Source organism: Myotis brandtii, unplaced genomic scaffold, assembly GCF_000412655.1.
Source record: "Myotis brandtii unplaced genomic scaffold, ASM41265v1 scaffold168, whole genome shotgun sequence".
In the NCBI taxonomy this organism is placed as follows: Eukaryota; Metazoa; Chordata; class Mammalia; order Chiroptera; family Vespertilionidae; genus Myotis; species Myotis brandtii.
Genome location: NW_005356173.1, coordinates 630,759 through 642,233, shown reverse-complemented (window position 1 = coordinate 642,233; position 11,475 = coordinate 630,759).

Below are 11,475 nucleotides of genomic sequence, written 5' to 3'. Positions count from 1 at the left end.
CTTCAAAGGGCTGGTAATAGTGGTCTGCCCACAGGCGGCTGCATTCCTGGAGGGGAAAGGGAGGACAAGGCTCTGGGTTTTCCAAGTGAACCTGGGCCGGCTCTGACCAGAGCCACCTGGACAAGAGAAAAAAAAGCGACATAGAAAGAGCCCTCCTCTGGAGAAGTCACACTTGGTGCCCCAGCTGCCCAGTGAGGGCACCTTAGTTTAAATGACTTGGGGATTTACCTTTCCCTGAAGAGTTGTTCTGACATGTGCATAAAAAGGCAGATATAAGGATACATCGTGCTACTTTATTTATAATAGCAAAAATCTAGGGGGGGAGCACAAATGCCATCATTAATCACTGCCACCTCTCCCCTCCCCCCCCAATAGATATTTAGGAAATTTACGTGGTTGTTTTTATGTCACCATCTCTGGGGTTATTACTGGCATTTATTGGTTGGGGGCCACAATGTAGCCCACACAATGAAGAATTTTCCCCATTCAGCAAGGACTTCAGGTGTCCTGCCTGACATTGCTTATGTAGTAAAAACATCTGAGCCAGGAACTGAACTCCACTATATATAAACACGAAGTAATTTTTGCACAATTTCAATATAGTACAATGACTTCTCTAAGAATGGGACCAATGAATAAATTGAGACATTGTGGAATTCTGTTTGATTTGAATCTTTACCAGTTGTTCATCATCTCAGAAAAATCATGAAATTAATGTCAACATCACCCAAGGTATTTAAATCAACAACAAAACACAGCTAAATCCGTCTGCATTTGGGGCTGTAGCACTCCAGTCTACATGTAGGGACAAGCATCTGTCTACCTTTTGATGTCATCTGCCTCAGTGTGCCCAAGCTATTTCTATATCAAAATACATATTAGTTTATTATAAATTGCTTTTTCTTATGTCTTCATATTATAGTTACAACATTATATTGATTTTAATCATATTTTAAGTAAGTTGTTTTATTTATGAATTTTATGTCAGAATAGTAAGGGGGCCGAAACCGGTTTGGCTCAGTGGATAGAGCGTCAGCCTGCGGACTCAAGGGTCCCGGGTTCGATTCCGGTCAAGGGCATGTACCTGGGTTGCAGGCACATCCCCAGTGGGGAGATGTGCAGGAGGCAGCTGATCGATGTTTCTCTCTCATCGATGTTTCTAACTCTCTATCTCTCTCCCTTCCTCTCTGTAAAAAATCAATAAAACATATTTAAAAAAAAAAGAATAGTAAGGGGGATAGTCCCTAATATTTTTATAAAAAGGGGCCATTGGTCCAGAGTATTTGTAATTAAATAAAATATGATACATTACACTATAAAGTACTCTGCAACAGTTTGGGGGATTAGCTAAATCTAATATACTGTTATAAAATAATCTTTAAGATACATAGTTAAGTGAAGAAAGCTGTCTCAGAGAAATTTATACAGCATATGTAGCTGATATCAATTATCTAAACATATATGCACAAAACCACTTGAGATGCCAGTTGCAAGTCCAAATGGTCACCTGTGCTTCTGGCCAACTAGCTACAAATCAGAGGTTCCCAAAAACCCCCTCCCCAGGGTTCAATCAATTAGCTAGAGCAGCTCACAGAACTCAGGAAGAGTTTACTTACTAGATTATCAGTTTATGCTAAAGGATACAACTCAGAAACAGCCAGATAAAGAGATGCAAAGGGGCAAGGTATATAGGGAAAGGGCTCATAGCTTCCAGGCTCTCCAGAGGAGCCACTCTCCCACATCTCCACGTGTTCACCAACCTGAATGTCCTCCGAGCCTGTCCTTCTGGGTTTAGCCAGAGCTTCATCAGGTAGTCATATTTGTTTAAACCAATGAGTGATTAATTCATCCTCCAACCCCTCTCCTCTCCCTTCCCCAAAGGTCAGGGGGTGGGACTGAAAGTTCCAACCCTTCAATCAGGTGGCTGAGTTCCCTGGCAACCAGCCCCCATCCCTAGGGATCTCCAAAAGTCACTCATTAACACAACAAAAGACACTAACTAGTCACTCTCATCACAGGAAATTCCAATGGTTTTAGGAGCTCCGTGCCAGAAAAGGGTACTAAGACCAAATATATGTTTCTTCTTGTAAATCACAATATCACGCTGATTTGTCACCTTTATCTCTAAAGCATTTCCCAGGGGGCAGTCAGTCATTCCAGCATACTTACTTCCACACTGAGAAATGTTTGTTTTTAATCACAAATACGACTCTACTCATCTATTTCTTTCATCCACTGCCAGAGTCTGAGCTCTTATTATTTCTTACCTGGACCACTGTCTCTCAGGTTCTCCCCTCCCTCTGCAGTCTTTCCTCTGCTGGCTATCAGAGCTCAAAACCACCATCTGGCCCCTGGCCTAGTAGTTTAGTTGGTTAGAACAGCATCTACTGATATGCCAAGGTTGTGGGTTTCATTGCATGAACAAGAATCAACCAATGAATGCATAAATAAGTGGAACAACAAATAAATGTTTCTCTATCTCAACTCAGTAAACAAACAAACCATTTGTTCACATGGTTCCCATGTTCAAAACTTTGGCTGTCTCCTAGTTACATAGAGAAGGAAATTCAAATTCTGCAAGCTGGTTACCAACTCCCACTTACCTTCCTGAGCCTGTCTCATTCCTCCCTCCTAACCCCCCTGGGTTGTTGATCCCTCCAATCTGCTGGTACAATCTCTGCCCAAACTCCCTACCCATATATAAGAGGGGCCTCCTCATAGAATCCCTTCCCTGACCCTGTTTTAATTTTTCTCCCAGTATTTCTCACCATCTGAAAAACATATTTTGTTATTTATCTGTGTACTGTCTGGCTCCTCTCCTTAGAATGTTGTAAACCAGTGAGGTGAGGTTTTATCCTTTTCTATTTTTTTTATTTACCCTTGTATCCCCAGCACCTAAAACAGTGTTTAGCTGATAATAGGGCCTCAATCCATTTTTGCTGAATGAATGAATAAACTGCTCTATTGAAATTATTCTACCTACCAGGCCCCAAGCAAAGGCCATTTTTTCCTACACTGTTCCTGTCCAAATCAGCTGCCTGTGCTTTCATGGCTGTTTGTTTCTGCCTCTACTTTAGGGCTTCCCAGAGCTGCCTTCCACTTGGGGACACCTCTACACACACACACACACACACACACACACACACACACACACACATGCTTCTAGAAGGTAAAGGAACCATTGCATATGGGAAACTGATTCTCAGAGAGGTTAAGAAAAATGCCCACAGTCTTACACCTAGGAGGCAGAAACCCCAAATTCTACTGCAAGTCAATCTGATTCCTGAGACTACTGGATGTCCTGTCTGTTGGAAATAGGCCTCTGTGATCCATCTTCAGCATAGTCAACTTTTCAAGGAAATGGTTGCTGAATTTCCCCAGGGCAAACAGAATGTAGGGAGGAGGGAAGAGGATATAAGAACAAAGAACTGTGTACTTGAGCCAGCATCGTGGAGGAAACACCTCAAGGTACCCAGGACGAAACACTTCTTGCCTCCTCAACTCATCACAGGTGCTAGAAATGGGTACTAAGACCAAATATATATATATTTCTTCTTGTAAATCACAATATCATGCTGATTTGTCACCTTTATCTCTAAAGCATTTCCCAGGGTGCAGTCATTCATTCCAGCACACTTATTTTCACATTGAGAAATGTGTGTTTGTTTTTAATCACAAATATGACTCTAATTATCTATTCCTTTCACCCACTGCTGGCGGCGTCTGAGCCCATATTGTTTCTTACCTGGCTCTGAGGGAGGTGGCAACAATGAGAAAAGGCCTCAGCCCATTTTTTTAAATAACCCAATGAGAGACAGTAAGACCTAGGAGATATATGAGGAGACCATTAACCCCACAGTACTCAGCCAATGAGTAACCCTGGAGGAGGGACTCACACCTAAATGGCATGTTCTCATCACTCCATGTGTGCCTGTACAACCGGACATGCGCTCTTGCAAGGACGTATTAAAAGTCTTGATTTTCTCCATACTTCTGTCTCCATGTCTGTTACTTGAATTCGGACAGCGAGCATTTCTCACACTTTTCACTAACTTTGGTGCCTCAAGTGTCTTAATTTTGGTCTAAGAAAGAGCACTTTCCAATAATCATTTTAAAAGAATGAAGGGAGGGCCCTGGTCGGTTTGGCTCAGTGGATACAGCGTCGGCCTGCGGACTGAAGGGTCCCAGGTTCGATTCCGGTCAAGGGCATGTACCTTGGTTTCGGGCACATCCCCAGTAGGAGCTGTGCAGGAGACAGCTGATCGATGTTTCTCTCTCATCGATGTTTCTAGCTCTCTATCCCTCTCCCTTCCTCTCTGTAAATTCGATTCCGGTCAAGGGCATGTGCCTTGGGTGCGGGCACATCCCCAGTAGGAGCTGTGCAGGAGACAGCTGATCGATGTTTCTCTCTCATCGATGTTTCTAGCTCTCTATCCCTCTCCCTTCCTCTCTGTAAAAAATCAATAAAATATATTTTAAAAAAAAAGAATGAAGGGAGGGAGGCTTGGGAGCAAGGAATAAAGAAAAAGAAACAATGCTGCCACTTTCTTAGTCGGTGCTCTGCCCAGATGACAAGGCAACTTCAGCAGAAGGGTTAATCGGAGTGGAAGCATCTCTCTCTAGTTTGTACCTAACAGATACATTACAAATAATGCTCCCCCTTTCCTCTCAGACAGCCCCTTCTACATGACTAGGTTTCTGCTTTTGTGTGTGTCTGGTCCCGAATACTGAAAGTAGGAGAAGCCCTTCATCACACCATTGCAAGCCTCTCCCCACCCCACTTCCTTCCCCACCTGGACCTTCCCTTCTCTCCAGTCAGAGGCCACCATTACTGGGATGCATGGCTAACCAAGAAAGTTTCTTTCTAGCCTAAAGCCTCCCCATTTTCATAACAATGAGAACATATGATAATGGCTGCCACTTTCATATCATGTGGATAAATAGTCTCATGCTATTCTAAGATTTTATAAACAGTAATTATACCTGTTGGAAAGCACACCTGGAATTTGAAGTTACAAGATGCAGTTACCTACTTTCCTCACCAGGTGGCGCCAGGATTTATGACCCAGGGCCTGGATCCCTTCCAAACTCAAGAATATACTGGTATTTGGAGAAATATACATTAATTTCTTAAAAGAGGTGGTTAGTATCTTTAAATGTGTATGTGTCTGTGTGTATGCATTTATAACAATAACTTTTAACTAGAACTTGTTAGGGGAAATTACAGATGGCCCTAATAGAATCCTTTCATAAAAACACTTCTAAGCAAAATATAAAGAGAATCAAATGTATGCTCAATTAAGAGGGCTCATACTTATCAAATACTTATTTCATGAGACAACAATGTAATATTACTTCCAGACCATGGGACCAGTAACTTAAAACTGTAAGTGTGGGTTATGCCAATCTACATCCCAGTCCTCCCTAGAGATTAGTTTCCCAGAACTCCCAGCCTAGACTAGCAATAAAATTGTACACTTTTCAAATAAACCAAGTTAGCCTAATCTGGAAGGCAAAGCCCTCTCCTCTATCATACTAGCCCAACTGAAATGGATTTTAAGACATGGCTGGTTTTCCAGTTTTTCTCTTCCTTCGGTCTAACCAGTAAACATTTTGACAAGGACCAAGCTAATGTTCTTCTCCCAGAGGATCTGGTGTTTAACACTTGTCTCAACTTGTTCTTATTAAATTTCTGACATGCCCAGTTTACTGAGCCACATTTGTTCTCATCCTTTCTCTGCCTCCCTTCTACCTGCCCAAGCTTAAAGGCAGCGTTTTAATTTCTCAGTTTAGCCACATTCACTTCTCAGGCAGTTAAGAAAACAAGTTAAGGTAGAAACACAATGGCTTCTGCTGAGACACACACAAATATTAATATGAGGAATTTTGAGTCCCGGCCCCTTCATGTAACTGACACCCTCCATGTTTTCATGTCCCCACTCCAGAAATCAGATGAAATCATAGGATCGTGAGTTGGTTTTATTTTTACTTTAGGGTAAGATCAGTTAAGAATGGGGGTGCAGAAGGTGTTGAGGTACCTAAATACACACTTGGACGTAATGCATAATTCCAAGCAAATTCCCATGTTGCCCTCTTTTCCCTCCCATCAGCACCAGGAACCATCCCATCTCCTCCTTTGTGGCTACTACTGTCCATTCTTCAGCTTAGGTCTCCCCTACACAGTGGTCCATGCTAGAATGCAATGCAGGCTCACAGCTTCTCTGCTGCCTTCTTTCCCCTAAAACAAACAGAATGCTGTGGAGGATTTTAATATGGCAAATATAGAGACAAATTTTTTAAAGAGCAAATGCAGGAAGAGTTACAATATGCTCCAAAGTGTTGGAGTGGCATTTTTCCCCACAGTGCCTCATCATCTATGAGTGATTTCTCTTAGCTCTTTCTTCATTCTTCTTTTGCCTCTTCTTGAGATGCAAGCTTCAACCAAACATCTCCTTTAATTCAGGGGCTGATGCTACTCAGTCTCCTTCTTCAGCAAACACTTCCTTTTATTCTTCAGACCTAGTTTACAAATAACCCTGTACAAGAGGACACAGATTGTATGGCAGTACTAGGAGCTTTTGCTTGAAACCTTTTCATTTTCATAATTGCCTTATATACTGTGAGGTAGATATTTATCCCCATTTCCCCCGTTTAGTAGACGAGGAGGCTGAAGCTCAAATAAGTTAGATGATTTGCCCAAGAATTGCACGGCTATTAAGTGACAACATTAGAACCTTTGCTCTTGACATCCCAGAGAAAATTTCAAACTGCCTCTATCTCAAAATAGTCCTATATCTGCTATGAAGAGTTGCAGCTGCCTAACAATATCAGCTGTTTTCCTCTTGGCAAAGGGACTATGTGGAGGAAGGGAGGGAGGTGGAGGGGGATCACTGTGGCCCGGTGGCATTGCTCACAGCCAGCTCTGCATATATTTAGCAATTAAGGAGCCATGGGGCTAACAAAAAGTCTCCTTTAAAAATGGAAATGCCTTCTGGGAAGATTAAGCCTCCTTCGGAGACACCCAGACTAGCCGGATAAACCAAGGGAGCTGCCCGGCGCAGCAATTCAAGTGTAGAATGCTTAACCACAAGTCAAGAGGTCTTTAAAAAATAAGGTGTTCTTTATACAATGGAAGAGCATATAGCAATGAGAATGAATCAGCACCAACCACATGAATAAATCTCCCAAACGTAAGTAAATTAAAGAACTCAGACACCAAGGACACATATCAGATGATTGCATTTTATAAAGTTCAAAAATGGGGAAACCCAATCCATGGTGTTTTAGTTTTTTTATTATTATTATTCTGTCCATGGTGTTTTAAAGCAAAATACTGGCTACCTTGGGTGGGGCAGGTGGAGGGGCAGAAACAGGGAGTAAGACAAAAGTGAGGCATTCACTACCTTCTTGGACTCTGGAGACCCTGAGTAGGGGCCACAGGCCTCAGAGTCAGACAGAACTGGGTTCAAACCTTGGTTCTGCAACGGAGTGATTTTGAACAAGTAGCTTCAACTCCTTGTGCCTCGGGTTTTTCCACCTATAAAATGAGGCTAATGATACCTTCCTTAAAGTGTTGGTGTGAGAAGTCAATGAAACATGCATGTGAAGTGCCCAGCAGCCTGTGTAGGCGCTGTAATAAATGGTAGTTGTGAGCATCCCTCCCCTGCTGCCCATGGCAGAGCAGGGTCAGAGAACAGAAAGGAAAGAGAGAGGCAGGAGCAAACGGGAGGACCAAACTAGCCTGATGATCAGAGATATGCAGAGTCCACCGAATGCTATACGGAGAGGGCTGTTTCTCCACTCCCCACCGCCCACAAGGTCTCCTGAATCCCGTTGCCTACAAGTGCAGGCCAGCCCCCGTGAAATCCAAACAAAGTCGTTTGGGTCCCATTCATGCAGGCCCTTTAGTTTATCATGACACTAGTCTGATAAACTAATTTGTACTGATGCTCTCCTCCTGGTTGCCAGCAGCTTACTGGACTTACCCTCCTGACTAAGCAGGGTTTTAACCAGAGCCTATGGACATACAAGGCCTTGACCCAGGCGGGATGGAATCTACCTTAGCCCAAGTCAGCAAGGAGCCAGGGATGTCTGGCTCCTTCCCACAGAGGGAATACAGGTCAACAAGCAGAGGGAGCGAACTGCTGATGTCCACAATGTGGATGGGCCTTAAGGCTCATGCTGAAGGGACAAAGCCAGTCAAATTTTGGACCAAGGAAAAAGGTATCTAGACTGACAGGAAGCCTGGGGCCAGAGGTGGGGATGACTGCAACGAGTAGGAGGGAACTTTCTGGGTGATGAAAGTGTTCTGTAACTTGATGGAGGTGGTGGTTATCAGGGCATGTGCACTTGTCAGAACCCATTCAACTGTACACTTGGAATGGGTACAATTTATTTTATGCAAATGATCCTGTAATATAATTGCTTTTAAAAGAAAAAAAAATGGATGCCTTAGTCACAGAGGTTGTGTCACTTTGGGAGTGATCTGGAAGGCCTCAGAAAGGAACAACTCAGTAAGTCGTCTGTAGCCTTGTGGAGGCACAGAAAATAACTCTTCTCCCACCTTCTAAGTTCTAGCTGGGTTAAAAATCAAATTACCATGAGATAGATTAATAGAAGAAAATGTCCAAAATTTATTACAAATGCACACTGGGTGGGAATGGGGGGGGGGGCGGGGTGCCATAAGATATGAGACCCAAGACCCACTGGGCAGTTGAGGTTTACTAGTATATGCAATCTTGGACAAAGGTGGGGGGTGGCAGAGATTTTAAAGGGTAGCAGGCAATTCACAGGTAGATGAGAAAGAGCAAACGTGGCAATAAAAAATTCTTACAGGACCACCCAAAATCAGAGGGACACAGAGGGCTCAACAAGCAGTCTCTGCCAGACTTCCCCTGTCGGCCACAGGCAGTTTACACGGACTGTGAGGCTAACTTGATGCTCTCTTCCTTTACGCAGGTTTTCTATCTGAAGTCCTTGAGGTAGGTAAGAAGGGAAAATCAAAGATACTTTCTTTTGAGAGAGATAGTAGCATCAATGATGAGAATCATTGATCAGCTGCTTCCTGCACGCCCCTTACTGGGGATCAAGCCCGCAACCTGGGCATATGCCCTTGACAGGAATCGAACCCGGGACTCTTCAGTCCAAAGGCCGACACTCTATCCACTGAGCCAAACCAGCTAGGGCTCAAAGATACTTTCTGAGTCTTTTGTTTCTTAATAACCAGCTTAAAATCAAATTCCCAAAAGGCATATTTTAGGGCGGTGAAACGCTGGTCTCCCTCAGCCCCGTCCTTCTCCCAGCACATTAACATCTGTCCAGTACTTGCAGTTAGCAAAGCACTTTCTCCTCTTTGAATCATCACACCCACCCGAGGAGGTGGGCACAATGAATCCCATTTTACAGCTAAGGAAACAGAGGCACCGCCTGGCTGAAAGAGCCTGCCCAAGTCTTCTGACTCCGAATCCCACCATCTTTCCTGGAAGTGGCTTCAGAGATCACCCAGGTCTAAGGGAACTCAGGTCCAGAGCATGTAAAGAACTTGACAAAAGCTGCGCTGCTAGTTAAGGACAGAAGCCAAATGGAAGGCGTGCCTCCTTCCACAACAACCGGAGTGAGGAATTGTCGACTGGGATCTGGCTGAATGCAGCTAGAGGTGGGCTTTCACCGTTCACTCCCCTCCAGCAATACTCCCTGACCCGGACAGAGAAGCAATCTTAAACAAAAGCTAGGCTCCTCTGACTCCACCTCTGCCTGCCAGGAGCAGCCCCCACCCCACCCCCTTGAGTCCCCAGAGTCTTGTAACTAACAACTACAGCAATGCACACATGCATTACCTCACCACAGTCTGGCTGCTTTCCTAGCAGCAATTGTCCAAAGCTTGCTCCATTTCCCCCCTTGTGTTGGCTGTGCACCCTTCACCCATTCCTCCCCGCTGAAATCACAGAGCTCTGACCCCAGTGAGCCTGCAGGGGCCTCCGCCTCCTCCCCCAAAGCCCTCCGTTAGGGGGCCTCTGGTGCAGAGCGTTGGATCCCATGGCCTCTGTGTGTATGTGTGGGAGAAACATGATGGTGGGTATATAAGGGGGAAAGTCCTGGGAGAATCACAGAACAGTTGATGGGGGTAAACTTTGGGGACAGGAATTGGAGGACGGGAAGAGGGAGAATTTGACTTTCCTTTCTGTTTCTTTTCTGTTCCACGTAAATTTTCCAACCAATGTACATGCATTACATTTAATTTTTTATGCCAGTGAGGATAGTCTGGGTTGGGCCACTATGAACCCGTTTCTTCTTATATTTATCTGTATTTAAAATAAAATTGTAAAAGGATCTCTGAAAAGTATTAACTTTCAAAAATGAAGTAAGCACCTAGAGTGCTCCTCCCTTCCTCCACAGTGACTGAAACATGCAACAACTGAAATAACAGAAGAACTATGAATGATTCACCCAGATGAGATGGAGCCAGGGAGGGGTGTAGAAAGCTAGAGCCCGGAGAGTGGAGGCCGCTGCCCATTCTCAGTGAATGCATCGCTCAGCTTTGAGCCACTGTCACCCCCGTTTTGCACCTCCACTGGGGTCCACTCCTGCATGACATTTTAATCACTGAGGGTGTTTGCTTTTGCCCTAGCCCCCAACACTCCTCAGACTAATTACTTGTTTAGGGCAAGGCAAGGACTACTGTACTCTTCTTTGATGTTTTCAGGCTTAATGCATGGAAAGTAGAAACTGAATAAGCAGCTATTAAATATAATATAAGGCTCTCTCCGTGCAGTTGGGAGGTCTGTGCGTTGACACCACTAGGCAGGGCTAAAGCAGGCGCTCCTCTGGGCTGCTCTGTAAAGCGCAAGGTAAGTTCAAACTCCTCAACGTGTTTACCAAGATCTTCCCAGCTCTGGCCCACACCTGCCTTTCTGCCTGGCTCCCGAGACAAATCCTGTGCCCCAGCAGTCAAACTGGTCCCTTCACCACTCCCAGAACGCACCTTGAGGCTCCCTGCCTTTGGGGCCTAGCTCATGCCTTTCCCAATCTCTGCCACGTAAAACCCTAGTCACAACCCCCACTTCCTGAAGACTCAGGCAAGGTGCCCCGCCGGCTGAGTTGGTTCCCTCTTCCAACCTCCCAGGCGCTTCTCTGAGGGCGGACCCCGCCCTGCATTGTGGTTGTCTTAGCCTTCCCTGCCTTCCTCTGAGTCGATGGCAGTGCTGGGCCCTGAAGAAAGGGAGAGGGGGGGTTACCAGGGTGAATGCAGTTCAGGTCCGAGGTGGAATCGGGGTAAAGGCTGGATCAAGGCTGGGGTGGTAGGGTTAGAATCAGGCCTGGGTTAGTCCATGCCTAATCCCACCCACTAGGCGGCGCCGGCGGTCTCATTCCAGTCAAGACGCCTCCGGTTTTTGAAGTTTATTACCTGTCTAACAAGTTTCCTTCCTGCCCTACTGTCCCTTTAAGAAGGTGATCCAGGTGAGGCCGTGGCCCCGC